Below are 26,303 nucleotides of genomic sequence, written 5' to 3'. Positions count from 1 at the left end.
CACCAAAGAGGACCCAAATTCTTGGCCACAATGACAATTTATTCCGATGGAAAAAACATATGAATGGCCAAAAAGTTCCAGTTAAAAGACACTTAAAACAAGCATAAAATGCGTCTAAAAATTCTAGGCACGGATTAAAACAGTAAAACACGATAAAAATCCCAGGAACAGTTAAAAAGGATAAAAGAGACCTAAAAGTCCAAAGAACAGTTAAAACTGGTTTAAAAATGCAGCTCAAAGGGGGGAATCACTGATCCCAAACCAGGAGACGTCTCTCTTCCCCCGACGCTGTTCCGAGGATCCCTCCAGTCATACACACAAAGACCTGGGGGGCGGGCTCCGTTCCGCCTCTGGGGTTTGTGACCGGCACTCCTCCGCGTCACCTCCAGCTGGCTCTCCTGGACACGCTGGAATCTGTGGAAACAGGCAAGCGGCAGCACGAAAAGCAATTCCTGATGCAGGCTGCCACTAGCCCTCCCACCTATTTCCACCAGTCTGCTGAAGCCCGTTCGGCTACTTACACACAGGCAGGGTCCCTGCCCTGCCCTTGCGTGTCGATCGCTCTGCAGACTGATGGTCCCAGCGCCCAGCGCTCTCAGAGTGTGTGTCCCGATCACAGCGAGTCTTCCCGACGTCTGGCGGTCCCGACGTCCGGCGGTCCCGGCGTCCCACTCGCGCCCCGCGTGCATGCGCCTGCTGTCGGTGTGCGACTGCCTTTGGCTTTCCTCCTCAGGACTTTTATAAGTCCCTCCTGATGAGGAGCAGGTGCGGTGGATCGGCGCGCTATGTTACAAGGGGGGTGTGTCCATAGAAAGCATGCAACAAACAGGTAGCACCACAAACATGCAAAAGAAAAACACCCTACAACATGCAATCCCCCCACATCATCACAATATTTCGGACAGCCCGGGTGTGACAGAATGCCAGGAGGACAGCGCATCTCCAGCTTCAGCGGAGGAACGCTGTATTACAGGGCTGGAGCTAGCAGGTGACGGTGCTGAGCCACCAGTAGCCCGTGTTGACTTACCTGCCCCAGAGCGGCAGGTTTTCAAGGTAAAGCGTCACCCTGAAACAAACACAGAATTGATTGACTGGTTTCTGGAAGTGGAGAAAAGGTGTCTTATTGTTGGTGACTCAAATTTATCCAGAATCCCTGAATATTCCATCCCAGATCTACAGATTGAGAGGTGTCCAGGTGCTAATTTTCGCCACATGCAGGCTTTATTTGAGATAGCCCACGTTCCGTGGGATTTGGTGGTTCAGAATGTGGTCATTGCAGCCGGCATTAACGCCAAAGGTCAGAACATTAAAGAAACTGCAGTTAAACAGCTCCAGCGGGCTCTGAAGATGGCTAAACACAGATTTCCATCTGCTGTCATCTGGGTTCCCTTGGTTAATTTTTCTGGTAACTTATCTGCAATGGAGCAGAACAACATGAAACTACTAAATCAGCATATTAAAAAAAATATGAGACACATCCCCCTGCTGGAGGACTCGCATTTTGCAACAGAAAAAGATGCAATTCACTGGACCGAGGACACGGCCAGAGCAATGTTGGAACATTGGAGGTATTTTTTAAAGTGGAATACCCACTAAGTCCATTCAGGGTAGAGTGTGTAAGGGGACAGCCCTTTATGGCCCCACAATATCATGGTTTTGACTGAAAAGTGATGCCCTGACAGAACAACAAGGTGACCTCCTCAAAAACGGTTTAACTTTTATTTCCATAGATAACTTTTTAAAAAAATACAGACCCAAAACACAAGACTGTATTAATCAAGTTTCCTGCTCTTTGCGGGATTAACATTTGGTGGGACAAACCGAAACTTTTGTTAGCACAAGAAAGTGACAACATAAATATAATATTGCTCATAATGGATAGGTGCATAACCCACTGGTGGAGCATTTTCTCATGACCCAGGGTTTTTCTTTATGGTGAACAGTGTGAGAGATTTTGTTATCATTGTTACTGTTATTATGGCTATTGTTCTTATGGTTCTTATTACTGTTTTATGATGATTATTATTATTACTTTAACCCTACCCCTGGTCCTGTTTCTAACCCTAACCTTTAGTTTAATCTGAACCCTAATCCCAACCCTTAATCAGTTATTAGAAATTTAAATAATCTTAAACATAAAGCAATAACATGGTTGGAAGGAAAAGGTTTTGTTTCACGTGTCTTTTTGCCTGGTTAGCAGTATGCATGCAGGGGAGGGGCTTAGAACGCACAGGGCCCATGGCTCAGGACACGCAGGGCCCATGAGGCCGACGCGTGCTCCTTGGTAAGACAGTGTGAATAAAACAGCCACCTTTTGTCTCTCACTTCACTTTTACGCCTGTCCAGCCAAGTTGTAGCTGTTGTGGTGTGCATAGAGCCTGATGAAGGCAGAATTTGCCGAAACGCGTAGCGAGCACACTTTATTCTAATTTTGTATTGTTTATTTATTTATTTTTTTACATTTTTGTGAATAAAAACACTCATTTAAGTGGTTGTCCCGCTTTTTTCTTTTTTCAAAGTTTGCAAGTTTTTCTATTTTTGATCACATTCTTGCCTGGTGGAAAAACCGTAACACCTGCCATGCACTTCTACGACGGAGAGGAGGATGGAGGTGCTTGGACCACGGTGCGCTACGGGAGGAGACACTACAGAAATCCCCGTGCGCTCAGCTTTAATTACCGGGGCCGACCGGACCATAGGATGGACCGTGCATTTCCCGTCTCCGGCTGGAAGAGGGCGCCAAGGTTCCCAAATTTTGGCTGGAGTAGGGCTTCACCTTCAAATCCTAACTGGCCTGCGCCTCCTATGTACGACGGGTCCCGGCCTTATTTTCCACAGCCCCGCTCTTATGCAGCAGCGGTCCGGGGCTCACCTACCAGACGAGCGACAAGATTTGGACCCCCAGCAGATGTTAGGCAGGACCTCCGGCGACCTGCAGATGAAAGACTTGGACAGCTTATCCGCAAATTACATGCTGTAATTAAGATGGTGCATCACTTACAAAACGTGACCATCACGCCGGACAGACCAGAACCTCTGATGATCGCTCGCATAGTGGACTCATTAACCTCACTGATTAAACCCGCTGATCCCACGGATGATGTGTTAGACCTCATTGAGGGCAACGCAAAAAACTGGGGACAGAACACACTGCAGATCCTCCAGGATCACTACCAAAAGAGGCTGGAGAAACTTTTACAGGATCTCCCCGGTGATTTAACCCGAGATTGGAGGGAAGCCTTCATCGTGGCGACACGATGGGCTTGCAGAAATCTACCTCGGATCACGCAGGATGTTCTCGATCAGGCAGAGGCCCTGATCATCACCTGCAGATCAGACTCGGAGCGGCGAAGTCCAGCGGCTAGGACACCACCCCCGGCAGGGTCTGATAGCCGCCGGGGGCCGCGCACATCAGGAGGAAGAAAAAAGAGGACCCGTCAACCTGAGCGGGTCTCCATGAGCATTCAAGCTGAATGTTACAAGGCCACAAACCGATCAGTTGGAACTATGACGGACATGAGACCAGCTTGGCCTCCAGATGCAGTTCCAGCAGCCGCTGCCGAGAAGCAGCGTGGACCGCGAACGGCGACCCGCCGCCACCCCTTCGTGGCGCGTGAGGAATTTCTCCCTCAGATTGTGGGGATAACTTCACCCTCTGCTCCCAGACCGGCAGCACGGGCGCCACCTTCCCGAATTTCAGCACTGGACAGCTCCCAGGAGGAGGAAAGCTCCGATAGAGAGGAGAACCGCGGCGGGGAGGTTCTTCACGAGGAGGAGGAGGAGGAGTTCGATAATGAATACGACAGCGAGGAAGATGGGGATGAGGCGGACACGGACGCTGACCCCCCAGCTTCAGGTAGTTCGGGGCTGGATCATATTGTAAGGCCTGGAGGGTTGAAAGATGGGGTAAACAACAAAAAATTGAATGAGGGTATTGAAGGGCTAGAGGAATGATCTGGGGAGAGCGCACGCACACCACCAAAGAGGACCCAAATTCTTGGCCACAATGACAATTTATTCCGATGGAAAAAACATATGAATGGCCAAAAAGTTCCAGTTAAAAGACACTTAAAACAAGCATAAAATGCGTCTAAAAATTCTAGGCACGGATTAAAACAGTAAAACACGATAAAAATCCCAGGAACAGTTGAAAAAGGATAAAAGAGACCTAAAAGTCCAAAGAACAGTTAAAACTGATTTAAAAATGCAGCTCAAAGGGGGGAATCACTGATCCCAAACCAGGAGACGTCTCTCTTCCCCCGACGCTGTTCCGAGGATCCCTCCAGTCATACACACAAAGACCTGGGGGGCGGGCTCCGTTCCGCCTCTCGGGTTTGTGACCGGCACTCCTCCGCGTCACCTCCAGCTGGCTCTCCTGGACACGCTGGAATCTGTGGAAACAGGCAAGCGGCAGCACGAAAAGCAATTCCTGATGCAGGCTGCCACTAGCCCTCCCACCTATTTCCACCAGTCTGCTGAAGCCCGTTCGGCTACTTACACACAGGCAGGGTCCCTGCCCTGCCCTTGCGTGTCGATCGCTCTGCAGACTGATGGTCCCAGCGCCCAGCGCTCTCAGAGTGTGTGTCCCGATCACAGCGAGTCTTCCCGACGTCTGGCGGTCCCGACGTCTGGCGGTCCCGGCGTCCCACTCGCGCCCCGCGTGCATGCGCCTGCTGTCGGTGTGCGACTGCCTTTGGCTTTCCTCCTCAGGACTTTTATAAGTCCCTCCTGATGAGGAGCAGGTGCGGTGGATCGGCGCGCTATGTTACAAGGGGGGTGTGTCCATAGAAAGCATGCAACAAACAGGTAGCACCACAAACATGCAAAAGAAAAACACCCTACAACATGCAATCCCCCCACATCATCACAATATTTCGGACAGCCCGGGTGTGACAGAATGCCAGGAAGACAGCGCATCTCCAGCTTCAGCGGAGGAACGCTGTATTACAGGGCTGGAGCTAGCAGGTGACGGTGCTGAGCCACCAGTAGCCCGTGTTGACTTACCTGCCCCAGAGCGGCAGGTTTTCAAGGCAAAGCGTCACCCTGAAACAAACAGAGAATTGATTGACTGGTTTCTGGAAGTGGAGAAAAGGTGTCTTATTGTTGGTGACTCAAATTTATCCAGAATCCCTGAATATTCCATCACAGATCTACAGATTGAGAGTTATCCAGGTGCTAATTTTCGCCACATGCAGGCTTTATTTGAGATAGCCCACGTTCCGTGGGATTTGGTGGTTCAGAATGTGGTCATTGCAGCCGGCATTAACGCCAAAGGTCAGAACATTAAAGAAACTGCAGTTAAACAGCTCCAGCGGGCTCTGAAGATGGCTAAACACAGATTTCCATCTGCTGTCATCTGGGTTCCCTTGGTTAATTTTTCTGGTAACTTATCTGCAATGGAGCAGAACAACATGAAACTACTAAATCAGCATATTAAAAAAAAATATGAGACACATCCCCCAGCTGGAGGACTCGCATTTTGCAACAGAAAAAGATGCAATTCACTGGACCGAGGACACGGCCAGAGCAATGTTGGAACATTGGAGGTATTTTTTAAAGTGGAATACCCACTAAGTCCATTCAGGGTAGAGTGTGTAAGGGGACAGCCCTTTATGGCCCCACAATATCATGGTTTTGACTGAAAAGTGATGCCCTGACAGAACAACAAGGTGACCTCCTCAAAAACGGTTTAACTTTTATTTCCATAGATAACTTTTTAAAAAAATACAGACCCAAAACACAAGACTGTATTAATCATGTTTCCTGTTCTTTGTGGGATTAACATTTGGTGGGACAAACCGAAACTTTTGTTAGCACAAGAAAGTGACAACATAAATATAATATTGCTCATAATGGATAGGTGCATAACCCACTGGTGGAGCATTTTCTCATGACCCAGGGTTTTTCTTTATGGTGAACAGTGTGAGAGATTTTGTTATCATTGTTACTGTTATTATGGCTATTGTTCTTATGGTTCTTATTACTGTTTTATGATGATTATTATTATTACTTTAACCCTACCCCTGGTCCTGTTTCTAACCCTAACCTTTAGTTTAATCTGAACCCTAATCCCAACCCTTAATCAGTTATTAGAAATTTAAATAATCTTAAACATAAAGCAATAACATGGTTGGAAGGAAAAGGTTTTGTTTCACGTGTCTTTTTGCCTGGTTAGCAGTATGCATGCAGGGGAGGGGCTTAGAACGCACAGGGCCCATGGCTCAGGACACGCAGGGCCCATGAGGCCGACGCGTGCTCCTTGGTAAGACAGTGTGAATAAAACAGCCACCTTTTGTCTCTCACTTCACTTTTACGCCTGTCCAGCCAAGTTGTAGCTGTTGTGGTGTGCATAGAGCCTGATGAAGGCAGAATTTGCCGAAACGCGTAGCGAGCACACTTTATTCCAATTTTGTATTGTTTATTTATTTATTTTTTTACATTTTTGTGAATAAAAACACTCATTTAAGTGGTTGTCCCGCTTTTTTCTTTTTTTCTTTTTTCAAAGTTTGCAAGTTTTTCTATTTTTGATTACATTCTTGCCTGGTGGAAAAACCGTAACACCTGCCATGCACTTCTACGACGGAGAGGAGGATGGAGGTGCTTGGACCACGGCGCGCTACGGGAGGAGACACTACAGAAATCCCCGTGCGCTCAGCTTTAATTACCGGGGCCGACAGGACCATAGGATGGACCGTGCATTTCCCGTCTCCGGCTGGAAGAGGGCGCCAAGGTTCCCAAATTTTGGCTGGAGTAGGGCTTCACCTTCAAATCCTAACTGGCCTGCGCCTCCTATGTACGACGGGTCCCGGCCTTATTTTCCACAGCCCCGCTCTTATGCAGCAGCGGTCCGGGGCTCACCTACCAGACGAGCGACAAGATTTGGACCCCCAGCAGATGTTAGGCAGGACCTCCGGCGACCTGCAGATGAAAGACTTGGACAGCTTATCCGCAAATTACATGCTGTAATTAAGATGGTGCATCACTTACAAAACGTGACCATCACGCCGGACAGACCAGAACCTCTGATGATCGCTCGCATAGTGGACTCATTAACCTCACTGATTAAACCCGCTGATCCCACGGATGATGTGTTAGACCTCATTGAGGGCAACGCAAAAAACTGGGGACAGAACACACTGCAGATCCTCCAGGATCACTACCAAAAGAGGCTGGAGAAACTTTTACAGGATCTCCCCGGTGATTTAACCCGAGATTGGAGGGAAGCCTTCATCGTGGCGACACGATGGGCTTGCAGAAATCTACCTCGGATCACGCAGGATGTTCTCGATCAGGCAGAGGCCCTGATCATCACCTGCAGATCAGACTCGGAGCGGCGAAGTCCAGCGGCTACGACACCACCCCCCGGCAGGGTCTGATAGCCGCCGGGGGCCGCGCACATCAGGAGGAAGAAAAAAGAGGACCCGTCAACCTGAGCGGGTCTCCATGAGCATTCAAGCTGAATGTTACGAGGCCACAAACCGATCAGTTGGAACTATGACGGACATGACACCAGCTTGGCCTCCAGATGCAGTTCCAGCAGCCGCTGCCGAGAAGCAGCGTGGACCGCGAACGGCGACCCGCCGCAACCCCTTCGTGGCGCGTGAGGAATTTCTCCCTCAGATTGTGGGGATAACTTCACCCTCTGCTCCCAGACCGGGAGCACGGGCGCCACCTTCCCGAATTTCAGCACTGGACAGCTCCCAGGAGGAGGAAAGCTCCGATAGAGAGGAGAACCGCGGCGGGGAGGTTCTTCACGAGGAGGAGGAGGAGGAGTTCGATAATGAATACGACAGCGAGGAAGATGGGGATGAGGCGGACACGGACGCTGACCCCCCAGCTTCAGGTAGTTCGGGGCTGGATCATATTGTAAGGCCTGGAGGGTTGAAAGATGGGGTAAACAACAAAAAATTGAATGAGGGTATTGAAGGGCTAGAGGAATGATCTGGGGAGAGCGCACGCACACCACCAAAGAGGACCCAAATTCTTGGCCACAATGACAATTTATTCCGATGGAAAAAACATATGAATGGCCAAAAAGTTCCAGTTAAAAGACACTTAAAACAAGCATAAAATGCGTCTAAAAATTCTAGGCACGGATTAAAACAGTAAAACACGATAAAAATCCCAGAAATAGTTAAAAAGGATAAAAGAGACCTAAAAGTCCAAAGAACAGTTAAAACTGGTTTAAAAATGAAGCTCAAAGGGGGGAATCACTGATCCCAAACCAGGAGACGTCTCTCTTCCCCCGACGCTGTTCCGAGGATCCCTCCAGTCATACACACAAAGACCTGGGGGGCGGGCTCCGTTCCGCCTCTGGGGTTTGTGACCGGCACTCCTCCGCGTCACCTCCAGCTGGCTCTCCTGGACACGCTGGAATCTGTGGAAACAGGCAAGCGGCAGCACGAAAAGCAATTCCTGATGCAGGCTGCCACTAGCCCTCCCACCTATTTCCACCAGTCTGCTGAAGCCCGTTCGGCTACTTACACACAGGCAGGGTCCCTGCCCTGCCCTTGCGTGTCGATCGCTCTGCAGACTGATGGTCCCAGCGCCCAGCGCTCTCAGAGTGTGTGTCCCGATCACAGCGAGTCTTCCCGACGTCTGGCGGTCCCGGCGTCCCACTCGCGCCCCGCGTGCATGCGCCTGCTGTCGGTGTGCGACTGCCTTTGGCTTTCCTCCTCAGGACTTTTATAAGTCCCTCCTGATGAGGAGCAGGTGCGGTGGATCGGCGCGCTATGTTACAAGGGGGGTGTGTCCATAGAAAGCATGCAACAAACAGGTAGCACCACAAACATGCAAAAGAAAAACACCCTACAACATGCAATCCCCCCACATCATCACAATATTTCGGACAGCCCGGGTGTGACAGAATGCCAGGAGGACAGCGCATCTCCAGCTTCAGCGGAGGAACGCTGTATTACAGGGCTGGAGCTAGCAGGTGACGGTGCTGAGCCACCAGTAGCCCGTGTTGACTTACCTGCCCCAGAGCGGCAGGTTTTCAAGGTAAAGCGTCACCCTGAAACAAACACAGAATTGATTGACTGGTTTCTGGAAGTGGAGAAAAGGTGTCTTATTGTTGGTGACTCAAATTTATCCAGAATCCCTGAATATTCCATCCCAGATCTACAGATTGAGAGTTATCCAGGTGCTAATTTTCGCCACATGCAGGCTTTATTTGAGATAGCCCACGTTCCGTGGGATTTGGTGGTTCAGAATGTGGTCATTGCAGCCGGCATTAACGCCAAAGGTCAGAACATTAAAGAAACTGCAGTTAAACAGCTCCAGCGGGCTCTGAAGATGGCTAAACACAGATTTCCATCTGCTGTCATCTGGGTTCCCTTGGTTAATTTTTCTGGTAACTTATCTGCAATGGAGCAGAACAACATGAAACTACTAAATCAGCATATTAAAAAAAAATATGAGACACATCCCCCTGCTGGAGGACTCGCATTTTGCAACAGAAAAAGATGCAATTCACTGGACCGAGGACACGGCCAGAGCAATGTTGGAACATTGGAGGTATTTTTTAAAGTTGAATACCCACTAAGTCCATTCAGGGTAGAGTGTGTAAGGGGACAGCCCTTTATGGCCCCACAATATCATGGTTTTGACTGAAAAGTGATGCCCTGACAGAACAACAAGGTGACCTCCTCAAAAACGGTTTAACTTTTATTTCCATAGATAACTTTTTAAAAAAATACAGACCCAAAACACAAGACTGTATTAATCATGTTTCCTGTTCTTTGTGGGATTAACATTTGGTGGGACAAACCGAAACTTTTGTTAGCACAAGAAAGTGACAACATAAATATAATATTGCTCATAATGGATAGGTGCATAACCCACTGGTGGAGCATTTTCTCATGACCCAGGGTTTTTCTTTATGGTGAACAGTGTGAGAGATTTTGTTATCATTGTTACTGTTATTATGGCTATTGTTCTTATGGTTCTTATTACTGTTTTATGATGATTATTATTATTACTTTAACCCTACCCCTGGTCCTGTTTCTAACCCTAACCTTTAGTTTAATCTGAACCCTAATCCCAACCCTTAATCAGTTATTAGACATTTAAATAATCTTAAACATAAAGCAATAACATGGTTGGAAGGAAAAGGTTTTGTTTCACGTGTCTTTTTGCCTGGTTAGCAGTATGCATGCAGGGGAGGGGCTTAGAACGCACAGGGCCCATGGCTCAGGACACGCAGGGCCCATGAGGCCGACGCGTGCTCCTTGGTAAGACAGTGTGAATAAAACAGCCACCTTTTGTCTCTCACTTCACTTTTACGCCTGTCCAGCCAAGTTGTAGCTGTTGTGGTGTGCATAGAGCCTGATGAAGGCAGAATTTGCCGAAACGCGTAGCGAGCACACTTTATTCTTATTTTGTATTGTTTATTTATTTATTTTTTTACATTTTTGTGAATAAAAACACTCATTTAAGTGGTTGTCCCGCTTTTTTCTTTTTTTCTTTTTTCAAAGTTTGCAAGTTTTTCTATTTTTGATTACATTCTTGCCTGGTGGAAAACCGTAACACCTGCCATGCACTTCTACGACGGAGAGGAGGATGGAGGTGCTTGGACCACGGTGCGCTACGGGAGGAGACACTACAGAAATCCCCGTGCGCTCAGCTTTAATTACCGGGGCCGACCGGACCATAGGATGGACCGTGCATTTCCCGTCTCCGGCTGGAAGAGGGCGCCAAGGTTCCCAAATTTTGGCTGGAGTAGGGCTTCACCTTCAAATCCTAACTGGCCTGCGCCTCCTATGTACGACGGGTCCCGGCCTTATTTTCCACAGCCCCGCTCTTATGCAGCAGCGGTCCGGGGCTCACCTACCAGACGAGCGACAAGATTTGGACCCCCAGCAGATGTTAGGCAGGACCTCCGGCGACCTGCAGATGAAAGACTTGGACAGCTTATCCGCAAATTACATGCTGTAATTAAGATGGTGCATCACTTACAAAACGTGACCATCACGCCGGACAGACCAGAACCTCTGATGATCGCTCGCATAGTGGACTCATTAACCTCACTGATTAAACCCGCTGATCCCACGGATGATGTGTTAGACCTCATTGAGGGCAACGCAAAAAACTGGGGACAGAACACACTGCAGATCCTCCAGGATCACTACCAAAAGAGGCTGGAGAAACTTTTACAGGATCTCCCCGGTGATTTAACCCGAGATTGGAGGGAAGCCTTCATCGTGGCGACACGATGGGCTTGCAGAAATCTACCTCGGATCACGCAGGATGTTCTCGATCAGGCAGAGGCCCTGATCATCACCTGCAGATCAGACTCGGAGCGGCGAAGTCCAGCGGCTACGACACCACCCCCCGGCAGGGTCTGATAGCCGCCGGGGGCCGCGCACATCAGGAGGAAGAAAAAAGAGGACCCGTCAACCTGAGCGGGTCTCCATGAGCATTCAAGCTGAATGTTACGAGGCCACAAACCGATCAGTTGGAACTATGACGGACATGACACCAGCTTGGCCTCCAGATGCAGTTCCAGCAGCCGCTGCCGAGAAGCAGCGTGGACCGCGAACGGCGACCCGCGCAACCCCTTCGTGGCGCGTGAGGAATTTCTCCCTCAGATTGTGGGGATAACTTCACCCTCTGCTCCCAGACCGGCAGCACGGGCGCCACCTTCCCGAATTTCAGCACTGGACAGCTCCCAGGAGGAGGAAAGCTCCGATAGAGAGGAGAACCGCGGCCGGGAGGTTCTTCACGAGGAGGAGGAGGAGGAGTTCGATAATGAATACGACAGCGAGGAAGATGGGGATGAGGCGGACACGGACGCTGACCCCCCAGCTTCAGGTAGTTCGGGGCTGGATCATATTGTAAGGCCTGGAGGGTTGAAAGATGGGGTAAACAACAAAAAATTGAATGAGGGTATTGAAGGGCTAGAGGAATGATCTGGGGAGAGCGCACGCACACCACCAAAGAGGACCCAAATTCTTGGCCACAATGACAATTTATTCCGATGGAAAAAACATATGAATGGCCAAAAAGTTCCAGTTAAAAGACACTTAAAACAAGCATAAAATGCGTCTAAAAATTCTAGGCACGGATTAAAACAGTAAAACACGATAAAAATCCCAGGAACAGTTAAAAAGGATAAAAGAGACCTAAAAGTCCAAAGAACAGTTAAAACTGGTTTAAAAATGCAGCTCAAAGGGGGGAATCACTGATCCCAAACCAGGAGACGTCTCTCTTCCCCCGACGCTGTTCCGAGGATCCCTCCAGTCATACACACAAAGACCTGGGGGGCGGGCTCCGTTCCGCCTCTGGGGTTTGTGACCGGCACTCCTCCGCGTCACCTCCAGCTGGCTCTCCTGGACACGCTGGAATCTGTGGAAACAGGCAAGCGGCAGCACGAAAAGCAATTCCTGATGCAGGCTGCCACTAGCCCTCCCACCTATTTCCACCAGTCTGCTGAAGCCCGTTCGGCTACTTACACACAGGCAGGGTCCCTGCCCTGCCCTTGCGTGTCGATCGCTCTGCAGACTGATGGTCCCAGCGCCCAGCGCTCTCAGAGTGTGTGTCCCGATCACAGCGAGTCTTCCCGACGTCTGGCGGTCCCGACGTCTGGCGGTCCCGGCGTCCCACTCGCGCCCCGCGTGCATGCGCCTGCTGTCGGTGTGCGACTGCCTTTGGCTTTCCTCCTCAGGACTTTTATAAGTCCCTCCTGATGAGGAGCAGGTGCGGTGGATCGGCGCGCTATGTTACAAGGGGGGTGTGTCCATAGAAAGCATGCAACAAACAGGTAGCACCACAAACATGCAAAAGAAAAACACCCTACAACATGCAATCCCCCCACATCATCACAATATTTCGGACAGCCCGGGTGTGACAGAATGCCAGGAGGACAGCGCATCTCCAGCTTCAGCGGAGGAACGCTGTATTACAGGGCTGGAGCTAGCAGGTGACGGTGCTGAGCCACCAGTAGCCCGTGTTGACTTACCTGCCCCAGAGCGGCAGGTTTTCAAGGCAAAGCGTCACCCTGAAACAAACAGAGAATTGATTGACTGGTTTCTGGAAGTGGAGAAAAGGTGTCTTATTGTTGGTGACTCAAATTTATCCAGAATCCCTGAATATTCCATCCCAGATCTACAGATTGAGAGTTATCCAGGTGCTAATTTTCGCCACATGCAGGCTTTATTTGAGATAGCCCACGTTCCGTGGGATTTGGTGGTTCAGAATGTGGTCATTGCAGCCGGCATTAACGCCAAAGGTCAGAACATTAAAGAAACTGCAGTTAAACAGCTCCAGCGGGCTCTGAAGATGGCTAAACACAGATTTCCATCTGCTGTCATCTGGGTTCCCTTGGTTAATTTTTCTGGTAACTTATCTGCAATGGAGCAGGACAACATGAAACTACTAAATCAGCATATTAAAAAAAAAAAAAATGAGACACATCCCCCTGCTGGAGGACTCGCATTTTGCAACAGAAAAAGATGCAATTCACTGGACCGAGGACACGGCCAGAGCAATGTTGGAACATTGGAGGTATTTTTTAAAGTGGAATACCCACTAAGTCCATTCAGGGTAGAGTGTGTAAGGGGACAGCCCTTTATGGCCCCACAATATCATGGTTTTGACTGAAAAGTGATGCCCTGACAGAACAACAAGGTGACCTCCTCAAAAACGGTTTAACTTTTATTTCCATAGATAACTTTTTAAAAAAATACAGACCCAAAACACAAGACTGTATTAATCATGTTTCCTGTTCTTTGTGGGATTAACATTTGGTGGGACAAACCGAAACTTTTGTTAGCACAAGAAAGTGACAACATAAATATAATATTGCTCATAATGGATAGGTGCATAGCCCACTGGTGGAGCATTTTCTCATGACCCAGGGTTTTTCTTTATGGTGAACAGTGTGAGAGATTTTGTTATCATTGTTACTGTTATTATGGCTATTGTTCTTATGGTTCTTATTACTGTTTTATGATGATTATTATTATTACTTTAACCCTACCCCTGGTCCTGTTTCTAACCCTAACCTTTAGTTTAATCTGAACCCTAATCCCAACCCTTAATCAGTTATTAGACATTTAAATAATCTTAAACATAAAGCAATAACATGGTTGGAAGGAAAAGGTTTTGTTTCACGTGTCTTTTTGCCTGGTTAGCAGTATGCATGCAGGGGAGGGGCTTAGAACGCACAGGGCCCATGGCTCAGGACACGCAGGGCCCATGAGGCCGACGCGTGCTCCTTGGTAAGACAGTGTGAATAAAACAGCCACCTTTTGTCTCTCACTTCACTTTTACGCCTGTCCAGCCAAGTTGTAGCTGTTGTGGTGTGCATAGAGCCTGATGAAGGCAGAATTTGCCGAAACGCGTAGCGAGCACACTTTATTCTAATTTTGTATTGTTTATTTATTTATTTTTTTACATTTTTGTGAATAAAAACACTCATTTAAGTGGTTGTCCCGCTTTTTTCTTTTTTTCTTTTTTCAAAGTTTGCAAGTTTTTCTATTTTTGATTACATTCTTGCCTGGTGGAAAACCGTAACACCTGCCATGCACTTCTACGACGGAGAGGAGGATGGAGGTGCTTGGACCACGGTGCGCTACGGGAGGAGACACTACAGAAATCCCCGTGCGCTCAGCTTTAATTACCGGGGCCGACCGGACCATAGGATGGACCGTGCATTTCCCGTCTCCGGCTGGAAGAGGGCGCCAAGGTTCCCAAATTTTGGCTGGAGTAGGGCTTCACCTTCAAATCCTAACTGGCCTGCGCCTCCTATGTACGACGGGTCCCGGCCTTATTTTCCACAGCCCCGCTCTTATGCAGCAGCGGTCCGGGGCTCACCTACCAGACGAGCGACAAGATTTGGACCCCCAGCAGATGTTAGGCAGGACGACCTGCAGATGAAAGACTTGGACAGCTTATCCGCAAATTACATGCTGTAATTAAGATGGTGCATCACTTACAAAACGTGACCATCACGCCGGACAGACCAGAACCTCTGATGATCGCTCGCATAGTGGACTCATTAACCTCACTGATTAAACCCGCTGATCCCACGGATGATGTGTTAGACCTCATTGAGGGCAACGCAAAAAACTGGGGACAGAACACACTGCAGATCCTCCAGGATCACTACCAAAAGAGGCTGGAGAAACTTTTACGGGATCTCCCCGGTGATTTAACCCGAGATTGGAGGGAAGCCTTCATCGTGGCGACACGATGGGCTTGCAGAAATCTACCTCGGATCACGCAGGATGTTCTCGATCAGGCAGAGGCCCTGATCATCACCTGCAGATCAGACTCGGAGCGGCGAAGTCCAGCGGCTACGACACCACCCCCCGGCAGGGTCTGATAGCCGCCGGGGGCCGCGCACATCAGGAGGAAGAAAAAAGAGGACCCGTCAACCTGAGCGGGTCTCCATGAGCATTCAAGCTGAATGTTACGAGGCCACAAACCGATCAGTTGGAACTATGACGGACATGAGACCAGCTTGGCCTCCAGATGCAGTTCCAGCAGCCGCTGCCGAGAAGCAGCGTGGACCGCGAACGGCGACCCGCGCAACCCCTTCGTGGCGCGTGAGGAATTTCTCCCTCAGATTGTGGGGATAACTTCACCCTCTGCTCCCAGACCGGCAGCACGGGCGCCACCTTCCCGAATTTCAGCACTGGACAGCTCCCAGGAGGAGGAAAGCTCCGATAGAGAGGAGAACCGCGGCGGGGAGGTTCTTCACGAGGAGGAGGAGGAGGAGTTCGATAATGAATACGACAGCGAGGAAGATGGGGATGAGGCGGACACGGACGCTGACCCCCCAGCTTCAGGTAGTTCGGGGCTGGATCATATTGTAAGGCCTGGAGGGTTGAAAGATGGGGTAAACAACAAAAAATTGAATGAGGGTATTGAAGGGCTAGAGGAATGATCTGGGGAGAGCGCACGCACACCACCAAAGAGGACCCAAATTCTTGGCCACAATGACAATTTATTCCGATGGAAAAAAACATATGAATGGCCAAAAAGTTCCAGTTAAAAGACACTTAAAACAAGCATAAAATGCGTCTAAAACTTCTAGGCACGGATTAAAACAGTAAAACACGATAAAAATCATAGGAACAGTTAAAAAGGATAAAAGAGACCTAAAAGTCCAAAGAACAGTTAAAACTGGTTTAAAAATGCAGCTCAAAGGGGGGAATCACTGATCCCAAACCAGGAGACGTCTCTCTTCCCCCGACGCTGTTCCGAGGATCCCTCCAGTCATACACACAAAGACCTGGGGGGCGGGCTCCGTTCCGCCTCTGGGGTTTGTGACCGGCACTCCTCCGCGTCACCTCCAGCTGGCTCTCCTGGACACGCTGGAATCTGTGGAAACAGGCAAGCGGCAGCACGAAAAGCAATTCCTGATGCAGGCTGCCACTAGCCCTCCCACCTATTTCCACCAGTCTGCTGAAGCCCGTTCGGCTACTTACACACAGGCAGGGTCCCTGCCCTGCCCTTGCGTGTCGATCGCTCTGCAGACTGATGGTCCCAGCGCCCAGCGCTCTCAGAGTGTGTGTCCCGATCACAGCGAGTCTTCCCGACGTCTGGCGGTCCCGACGTCTGGCGGTCCCGGCGTCCCACTCGCGCCCCGCGTGCATGCGCCTGCTGTCGGTGTGCGACTGCCTTTGGCTTTCCTCCTCAGGACTTTTATAAGTCCCTCCTGATGAGGAGCAGGTGCGGTGGATCGGCGCGCTATGTTACAAGGGGGGTGTGTCTATAGAAAGCATGCAACAAACAGGTAGCACCACAAACATGCAAAAGAAAAACACCCTACAACATGCAATCCCCCCACATCATCACAATATTTCGGACAGCCCGGGTGTGACAGAATGCCAGGAGGACAGCGCATCTCCAGCTTCAGCGGAGGAACGCTGTATTACAGGGCTGGAGCTAGCAGGTGACGGTGCTGAGCCACCAGTAGCCCGTGTTGACTTACCTGCCCCAGAGCGGCAGGTTTTCAAGGTAAAGCGTCACCCTGAAACAAACAGAGAATTGATTGACTGGTTTCTGGAAGTGGAGAAAAGGTGTCTTATTGTTGGTGACTCAAATTTATCCAGAATCCCTGAATATTCCATCCCAGATCTACAGATTGAGAGTTATCCAGGTGCTAATTTTCGCCACATGCAGGCTTTATTTGAGATAGCCCACGTTCCGTGGGATTTGGTGGTTCAGAATGTGGTCATTGCAGCCGGCATTAACGCCAAAGGTCAGAACATTAAAGAAACTGCAGTTAAACAGCTCCAGCGGGCTCTGAAGATGGCTAAACACAGATTTCCATCTGCTGTCATCTGGGTTCCCTTGGTTAATTTTTCTGGTAACTTATCTGCAATGGAGCAGAACAACATGAAACTACTAAATCAGCATATTAAAAAAAAAAAAAATGAGACACATCCCCCTGCTGGAGGACTCGCATTTTGCAACAGAAAAAGATGCAATTCACTGGACCGAGGACACGGCCAGAGCAATGTTGGAACATTGGAGGTATTTTTTAAAGTGGAATACCCACTAAGTCCATTCAGGGTAGAGTGTGTAAGGGGACAGCCCTTTATGGCCCCACAATATCATGGTTTTGACTGAAAAGTGATGCCCTGACAGAACAACAAGGTGACCTCCTCAAAAACGGTTTAACTTTTATTTCCATAGATAACTTTTTAAAAAAAATACAGACCCAAAACACAAGACTGTATTGATCATGTTTCCTGTTCTTTGTGGGATTAACATTTGGTGGGACAAACCGAAACTTTTGTTAGCACAAGAAAGTGACAACATAAATATAATATTGCTCATAATGGATAGGTGCATAACCCACTGGTGGAGCATTTTCTCATGACCCAGGGTTTTTCTTTATGGTGAACAGTGTGAGAGATTTTGTTATCATTGTTACTGTTATTATGGCTATTGTTCTTATGGTTCTTATTACTGTTTTATGATGATTATTATTATTACTTTAACCCTACCCCTGGTCCTGTTTCTAACCCTAACCTTTAGTTTAATCTGAACCCTAATCCCAACCCTTAATCAGTTATTAGAAATTTAAATAATCTTAAACATAAAGCAATAACATGGTTGGAAGGAAAAGGTTTTGTTTCACGTGTCTTTTTGCCTGGTTAGCAGTATGCATGCAGGGGAGGGGCTTAGAACGCACAGGGCCCATGGCTCAGGACACGCAGGGCCCATGAGGCCGACGCGTGCTCCTTGGTAAGACAGTGTGAATAAAACAGCCACCTTTTGTCTCTCACTTCACTTTTACGCCTGTCCAGCCAAGTTGTAGCTGTTGTGGTGTGCATAGAGCCTGATGAAGGCAGAATTTGCCGAAACGCGTAGCGAGCACACTTTATTCTAATTTTGTATTGTTTATTTATTTATTTTTTTTACATTTTTGTGAATAAAAACACTCATTTAAGTGGTTGTCCCGCTTTTTTCTTTTTTTCTTTTTTCAAAGTTTGCAAGTTTTTCTATTTTTGATTACATTCTTGCCTGGTGGAAAACCGTAACACCTGCCATGCACTTCTACGACGGAGAGGAGGATGGAGGTGCTTGGACCACGGTGCGCTACGGGAGGAGACACTACAGAAATCCCCGTGCGCTCAGCTTTAATTACCGGGGCCGACCGGACCATAGGATGGACCGTGCATTTCCCGTCTCCGGCTGGAAGAGGGCGCCAAGGTTCCCAAATTTTGGCTGGAGTAGGGCTTCACCTTCAAATCTTAACTGGCCTGCGCCTCCTATGTACGACGGGTCCCGGCCTTATTTTCCACAGCCCCGCTCTTATGCAGCAGCGGTCCGGGGCTCACCTACCAGACGAGCGACAAGATTTGGACCCCCAGCAGATGTTAGGCAGGACCTCCGGCGACCTGCAGATGAAAGACTTGGACAGCTTATCCGCAAATTACATGCTGTAATTAAGATGGTGCATCACTTACAAAACGTGACCATCACGCCGGACAGACCAGAACCTCTGATGATCGCTCGCATAGTGGACTCATTAACCTCACTGATTAAACCCGCTGATCCCACGGATGATGTGTTAGACCTCATTGAGGGCAACGCAAAAAACTGGGGACAGAACACACTGCAGATCCTCCAGGATCACTACCAAAAGAGGCTGGAGAAACTTTTACAGGATCTCCCCGGTGATTTAACCCGAGATTGGAGGGAAGCCTTCATCGTGGCGACACGATGGGCTTGCAGAAATCTACCTCGGATCACGCAGGATGTTCTCGATCAGGCAGAGGCCCTGATCATCACCTGCAGATCAGACTCGGAGCGGCGAAGTCCAGCGGCTACGACACCACCCCCCGGCAGGGTCTGATAGCCGCCGGGGGCCGCGCACATCAGGAGGAAGAAAAAAGAGGACCCGTCAACCTGAGCGGGTCTCCATGAGCATTCAAGCTGAATGTTACGAGGCCACAAACCGATCAGTTGGAACTATGACGGACATGAGACCAGCTTGGCCTCCAGATGCAGTTCCAGCAGCCGCTGCCGAGAAGCAGCGTGGACCGCGAACGGCGACCCGCCGCAACCCCTTCGTGGCGCGTGAGGAATTTCTCCCTCAGATTGTGGGGATAACTTCACCCTCTGCTCCCAGACCGGCAGCACGGGCGCCACCTTCCCGAATTTCAGCACTGGACAGCTCCCAGGAGGAGGAAAGCTCCGATAGAGAGGAGAACCGCGGCGGGGAGGTTCTTCACGAGGAGGAGGAGGAGGAGTTCGATAATGAATACGACAGCGAGGAAGATGGGGATGAGGCGGACACGGACGCTGACCCCCCAGCTTCAGGTAGTTCGGGGCTGGATCATATTGTAAGGCCTGGAGGGTTGAAAGATGGGGTAAACAACAAAAAATTGAATGAGGGTATTGAAGGGCTAGAGGAATGATCTGGGGTGAGCGCACGCACACCACCAAAGAGGACCCAAATTCTTGGCCACAATGACAATTTATTCTGATGGAAAAAACATATGAATGGCCAAAAAGTTCCAGTTAAAAGACACTTAAAACAAGCATAAAATGCGTCTAAAAATTCTAGGCACGGATTAAAACAGTAAAACACGATAAAAATCCCAGGAACAGTTGAAAAAGGATAAAAGAGACCTAAAAGTCCAAAGAACAGTTAAAACTGGTTTAAAAATGCAGCTCAAAGGGGGGAATCACTGATCCCAAACCAGGAGACGTCTCTCTTCCCCCGACGCTGTTCCGAGGATCCCTCCAGTCATACACACAAAGACCTGGGGGGCGGGCTCCGTTCCGCCTCTGGGGTTTGTGACCGGCACTCCTCCGCGTCACCTCCAGCTGGCTCTCCTGGACACGCTGGAATCTGTGGAAACAGGCAAGCGGCAGCACGAAAAGCAATTCCTGATGCAGGCTGCCACTAGCCCTCCCACCTATTTCCACCAGTCTGCTGAAGCCCGTTCGGCTACTTACACACAGGCAGGGTCCCTGCCCTGCCCTTGCGTGTCGATCGCTCTGCAGACTGATGGTCCCAGCGCCCAGCGCTCTCAGAGTGTGTGTCCCGATCACAGCGAGTCTTCCCCGACGTCTGGCGGTCCCGACGTCTGGCGGTCCCGGCGTCCCACTCGCGCCCCGCGTGCATGCGCCTGCTGTCGGTGTGCGACTGCCTTTGGCTTTCCTCCTCAGGACTTTTATAAGTCCCTCCTGATGAGGAGCAGGTGCGGTGGATCGGCGCGCTATGTTACAAGGGGGGTGTGTCCATAGAAAGCATGCAACAAACAGGTAGCACCACAAACATGCAAAAGAAAAACACCCTACAACATGCAATCCCCCCACATCATCACAATATTTCGGACAGCCCGGGTGTGACAGAATGCCAGGAGGACAGCGCATCTCCAGCTTCAGCGGAGGAACGCTGTATTACAGGGCTGGAGCTAGCAGGTGACGGTGCTGAGCCACCAGTAGCCCGTGTTGACTTACCTGCCCCAGAGCGGCAGGTTTTCAAGGTAAAGCGTCACCCTGAAACAAACAGAGAATTGATTGACTGGTTTCTGGAAGTGGAGAAAAGGTGTCTTATTGTTGGTGACTCAAATTTATCCAGAATCCCTGAATATTCCATCCCAGATCTACAGATTGAGAGTTATCCAGGTGCTAATTTTCGCCACATGCAGGCTTTATTTGAGATAGCCCACGTTCCGTGGGATTTGGTGGTTCAGAATGTGGTCATTGCAGCCGGCATTAACGCCAAAGGTCAGAACATTAAAGAAACTGCAGTTAAACAGCTCCAGCGGGCTCTGAAGATGGCTAAACACAGATTTCCATCTGCTGTCATCTGGGTTCCCTTGGTTATTTTTTCTGGTAACTTATCTGCAATGGAGCAGAACAACATGAAACTACTAAATCAGCATATTAAAAAAAATATGAGACACATCCCCCTGCTGGAGGACTCGCATTTTGCAACAGAAAAAGATGCAATTCACTGGACCGAGGACACGGCCAGAGCAATGTTGGAACATTGGAGGTATTTTTTAAAGTGGAATACCCACTAAGTCCATTCAGGGTAGAGTGTGTAAGGGGACAGCCCTTTATGGCCCCACAATATCATGGTTTTGACTGAAAAGTGATGCCCTGACAGAACAACAAGGTGACCTCCTCAAAAACGGTTTAACTTTTATTTCCATAGATAACTTTTTAAAAAAATAAAGACCCAAAACACAAGACTGTATTAATCATGTTTCCTGTTCTTTGTGGGATTAACATTTGGTGGGACAAACCGAAACTTTTGTTAGCACAAGAAAGTGACAACATAAATATAATATTGCTCATAATGGATAGGTGCATAACCCACTGGTGGAGCATTTTCTCATGACCCAGGGTTTTTCTTTATGGTGAACAGTGTGAGAGATTTTGTTATCATTGTTACTGTTATTATGGCTATTGTTCTTATGGTTCTTATTACTGTTTTATGATGATTATTATTATTACTTTAACCCTACCCCTGGTCCTGTTTCTAACCCTAACCTTTAGTTTAATCTGAACCCTAATCCCAACCCTTAATCAGTTATTAGAAATTTAAATAATCTTAAACATAAAGCAATAACATGGTTGGAAGGAAAAGGTTTTGTTTCACGTGTCTTTTTGCCTGGTTAGCAGTATGCATGCAGGGGAGGGGCTTAGAACGCACAGGGCCCATGGCTCAGGACACGCAGGGCCCATGAGGCCGACGCGTGCTCCTTGGTAAGACAGTGTGAATAAAACAGCCACCTTTTGTCTCTCACTTCACTTTTACGCCTGTCCAGCCAAGTTGTAGCTGTTGTGGTGTGCATAGAGCCTGATGAAGGCAGAATTTGCCGAAACGCGTAGCGAGCACACTTTATTCTAATTTTGTATTGTTTATTTATTTATTTTTTTTACATTTTTGTGAATAAAAACACTCATTTAAGTGGTTGTCCCGCTTTTTTCTTTTTTTCTTTTTTCAAAGTTTGCAAGTTTTTCTATTTTTGATTACATTCTTGCCTGGTGGAAAAACCGTAACACCTGCCATGCACTTCTACGACGGAGAGGAGGATGGAGGTGCTTGGACCACGGTGCGCTACGGGAGGAGACACTACAGAAATCCCCGTGCGCTCAGCTTTAATTACCGGGGCCGACCGGACCATAGGATGGACCGTGCATTTCCCGTCTCCGGCTGGAAGAGGGCGCCAAGGTTCCCAAATTTTGGCTGGAGTAGGGCTTCACCTTCAAATCCTAACTGGCCTGCGCCTCCTATGTACGACGGGTCCCGGCCTTATTTTCCACAGCCCCGCTCTTATGCAGCAGCGGTCCGGGGCTCACCTACCAGACGAGCGACAAGATTTGGACCCCCAGCAGATGTTAGGCAGGACGACCTGCAGATGAAAGACTTGGACAGCTTATCCGCAAATTACATGCTGTAATTAAGATGGTGCATCACTTACAAAACGTGACCATCACGCCGGACAGACCAGAACCTCTGATGATCGCTTGCATAGTGGACTCATTAACCTCACTGATTAAACCCGCTGATCCCACGGATGATGTGTTAGACCTCATTGAGGGCAACGCAAAAAACTGGGGACAGAACACACTGCAGATCCTCCAGGATCACTACCAAAAGAGGCTGGAGAAACTTTTACAGGATCTCCCCGGTGATTTAACCCGAGATTGGAGGGAAGCCTTCATCGTGGCGACACGATGGGCTTGCAGAAATCTACCTCGGATCACGCAGGATGTTCTCGATCAGGCAGAGGCCCTGATCATCACCTGCAGATCAGACTCGGAGCGGCGAAGTCCAGCGGCTACGACACCACCCCCCGGCAGGGTCTGATAGCCGCCGGGGGCCGCGCACATCAGGAGGAAGAAAAAAGAGGACCCGTCAACCTGAGCGGGTCTCCATGAGCATTCAAGCTGAATGTTACGAGGCCACAAACCGATCAGTTGGAACTATGACGGACATGACACCAGCTTGGCCTCCAGATGCAGTTCCAGCAGCCGCTGCCGAGAAGCAGCGTGGACCGCGAACGGCGACCCGCGCAACCCCTTCGTGGCGCGTGAGGAATTTCTCCCTCAGATTGTGGGGATAACTTCACCCTCTGCTCCCAGACCGGCAGCACGGGCGCCACCTTCCCGAATTTCAGCACTGGACAGCTCCCAGGAGGAGGAAAGCTCCGATAGAGAGGAGAACCGCGGCGGGGAGGTTCTTCACGAGGAGGAGGAGGAGGAGTTCGATAATGAATACGACAGCGAGGAAGATGGGGATGAGGCGGACACGGACGCTGACCCCCCAGCTTCAGGTAGTTCGGGGCTGGATCATATTGTAAGGCCTGGAGGGTTGAAAGATGGGGTAAACAACAAAAAATTGAATGAGGGTATTGAAGGGCTAGAGGAATGATCTGGGGAGAGCGCACGCACACCACCAAAGAGGACCCAAATTCTTGGCCACAATGACAATTTATTCCGATGGAAAAAACATATGAATGGCCAAAAAGTTCCAGTTAAAAGACACTTAAAACAAGCATAAAATGCGTCTAAAAATTCTAGGCACGGATTAAAACAGTAAAACACGATAAAAATCCCAGGAACAGTTGAAAAAGGATAAAAGAGACCTAAAAGTCCAAAGAACAGTTAAAACTGGTTTAAAAATGCAGCTCAAAGGGGGGAATCACTGATCCCAAACCAGGAGACGTCTCTCTTCCCCCGACGCTGTTCCGAGGATCCCTCCAGTCATACACACAAAGACCTGGGGGGCGGGCTCCGTTCCGCCTCTGGGGTTTGTGACCGGCACTCCTCCGCGTCACCTCCAGCTGGCTCTCCTGGACACGCTGGAATCTGTGGAAACAGGCAAGCGGCAGCACGAAAAGCAATTCCTGATGCAGGCTGCCACTAGCCCTCCCACCTATTTCCACCAGTCTGCTGAAGCCCGTTCGGCTACTTACACACAGGCAGGGTCCCTGCCCTGCCCTTGCGTGTCGATCGCTCTGCAGACTGATGGTCCCAGCGCCCAGCGCTCTCAGAGTGTGTGTCCCGATCACAGCGAGTCTTCCCGACGTCTGGCGGTCCCGACGTCTGGCGGTCCCGGCGTCCCACTCGCGCCCCGCGTGCATGCGCCTGCTGTCGGTGTGCGACTGCCTTTGGCTTTCCTCCTCAGGACTTTTATAAGTCCCTCCTGATGAGGAGCAGGTGCGGTGGATCGGCGCGCTATGTTACAAGGGGGGTGTGTCCATAGAAAGCATGCAACAAACAGGTAGCACCACAAACATGCAAAAGAAAAACACCCTACAACATGCAATCCCCCCACATCATCACAATATTTCGGACAGCCCGGGTGTGACAGAATGCCAGGAGGACAGCGCATCTCCAGCTTCAGCGGAGGAACGCTGTATTACAGGGCTGGAGCTAGCAGGTGACGGTGCTGAGCCACCAGTAGCCCGTGTTGACTTACCTGCCCCAGAGCGGCAGGTTTTCAAGGCAAAGCGTCACCCTGAAACAAACAGAGAATTGATTGACTGGTTTCTGGAAGTGGAGAAAAGGTGTCTTATTGTTGGTGACTCAAATTTATCCAGAATCCCTGAATATTCCATCCCAGATCTACAGATTGAGAGGTGTCCAGGTGCTAATTTTCGCCACATGCAGGCTTTATTTGAGATAGCCCACGTTCCGTGGGATTTGGTGGTTCAGAATGTGGTCATTGCAGCCGGCATTAACGCCAAAGGTCAGAACATTAAAGAAACTGCAGTTAAACAGCTCCAGCGGGCTCTGAAGATGGCTAAACACAGATTTCCATCTGCTGTCATCTGGGTTCCCTTGGTTAATTTTTCTGGTAACTTATCTGCAATGGAGCAGAACAACATGAAACTACTAAATCAGCATATTAAAAAAGAAATATGAGACACATCCCCCTGCTGGAGGACTCGCATTTTGCAACAGAAAAAGATGCAATTCACTGGACCGAGGACACGGCCAGAGCAATGTTGGAACATTGGAGGTATTTTTTAAAGTGGAATACCCACTAAGTCCATTCAGGGTAGAGTGTGTAAGGGGACAGCCCTTTATGGCCCCACAATATCATGGTTTTGACTGAAAAGTGATGCCCTGACAGAACAACAAGGTGACCTCCTCAAAAACGGTTTAACTTTTATTTCCATAGATAACTTTTTAAAAAAAATACAGACACAAAACACAAGACTGTATTAATCATGTTTCCTGTTCTTTGTGGGATTAACATTTGGTGGGACAAACCGAAACTTTTGTTAGCACAAGAAAGTGACAACATAAATATAATATTGCTCATAATGGATAGGTGCATAACCCACTGGTGGAGCATTTTCTCATGACCCAGGGTTTTTCTTTATGGTGAACAGTGTGAGAGATTTTGTTATCATTGTTACTGTTATTATGGCTATTGTTCTTATGGTTCTTATTACTGTTTTATGATGATTATTATTATTACTTTAACCCTACCCCTGGTCCTGTTTCTAACCCTAACCTTTAGTTTAATCTGAACCCTAATCCCAACCCTTAATCAGTTATTAGAAATTTAAATAATCTTAAACATAAAGCAATAACATGGTTGGAAGGAAAAGGTTTTGTTTCACGTGTCTTTTTGCCTGGTTAGCAGTATGCATGCAGGGGAGGGGCTTAGAACGCACAGGGCCCATGGCTCAGGACACGCAGGGCCCATGAGGCCGACGCGTGCTCCTTGGTAAGACAGTGTGAATAAAACAGCCACCTTTTGTCTCTCACTTCACTTTTACGCCTGTCCAGCCAAGTTGTAGCTGTTGTGGTGTGCATAGAGCCTGATGAAGGCAGAATTTGCCGAAACGCGTAGCGAGCAC

The sequence above is a fragment of the Oryzias latipes genome, chromosome 18 (assembly GCF_053564925.1).
Source record: "Oryzias latipes strain Hd-rR chromosome 18, Olatipes_Hd-rR_3.1".
Taxonomy (NCBI): Eukaryota; Metazoa; Chordata; class Actinopteri; order Beloniformes; family Adrianichthyidae; genus Oryzias; species Oryzias latipes.
The sequence above is the reverse complement of the archived record's forward strand: the minus strand, read 5'-3'. Positions refer to the sequence as shown.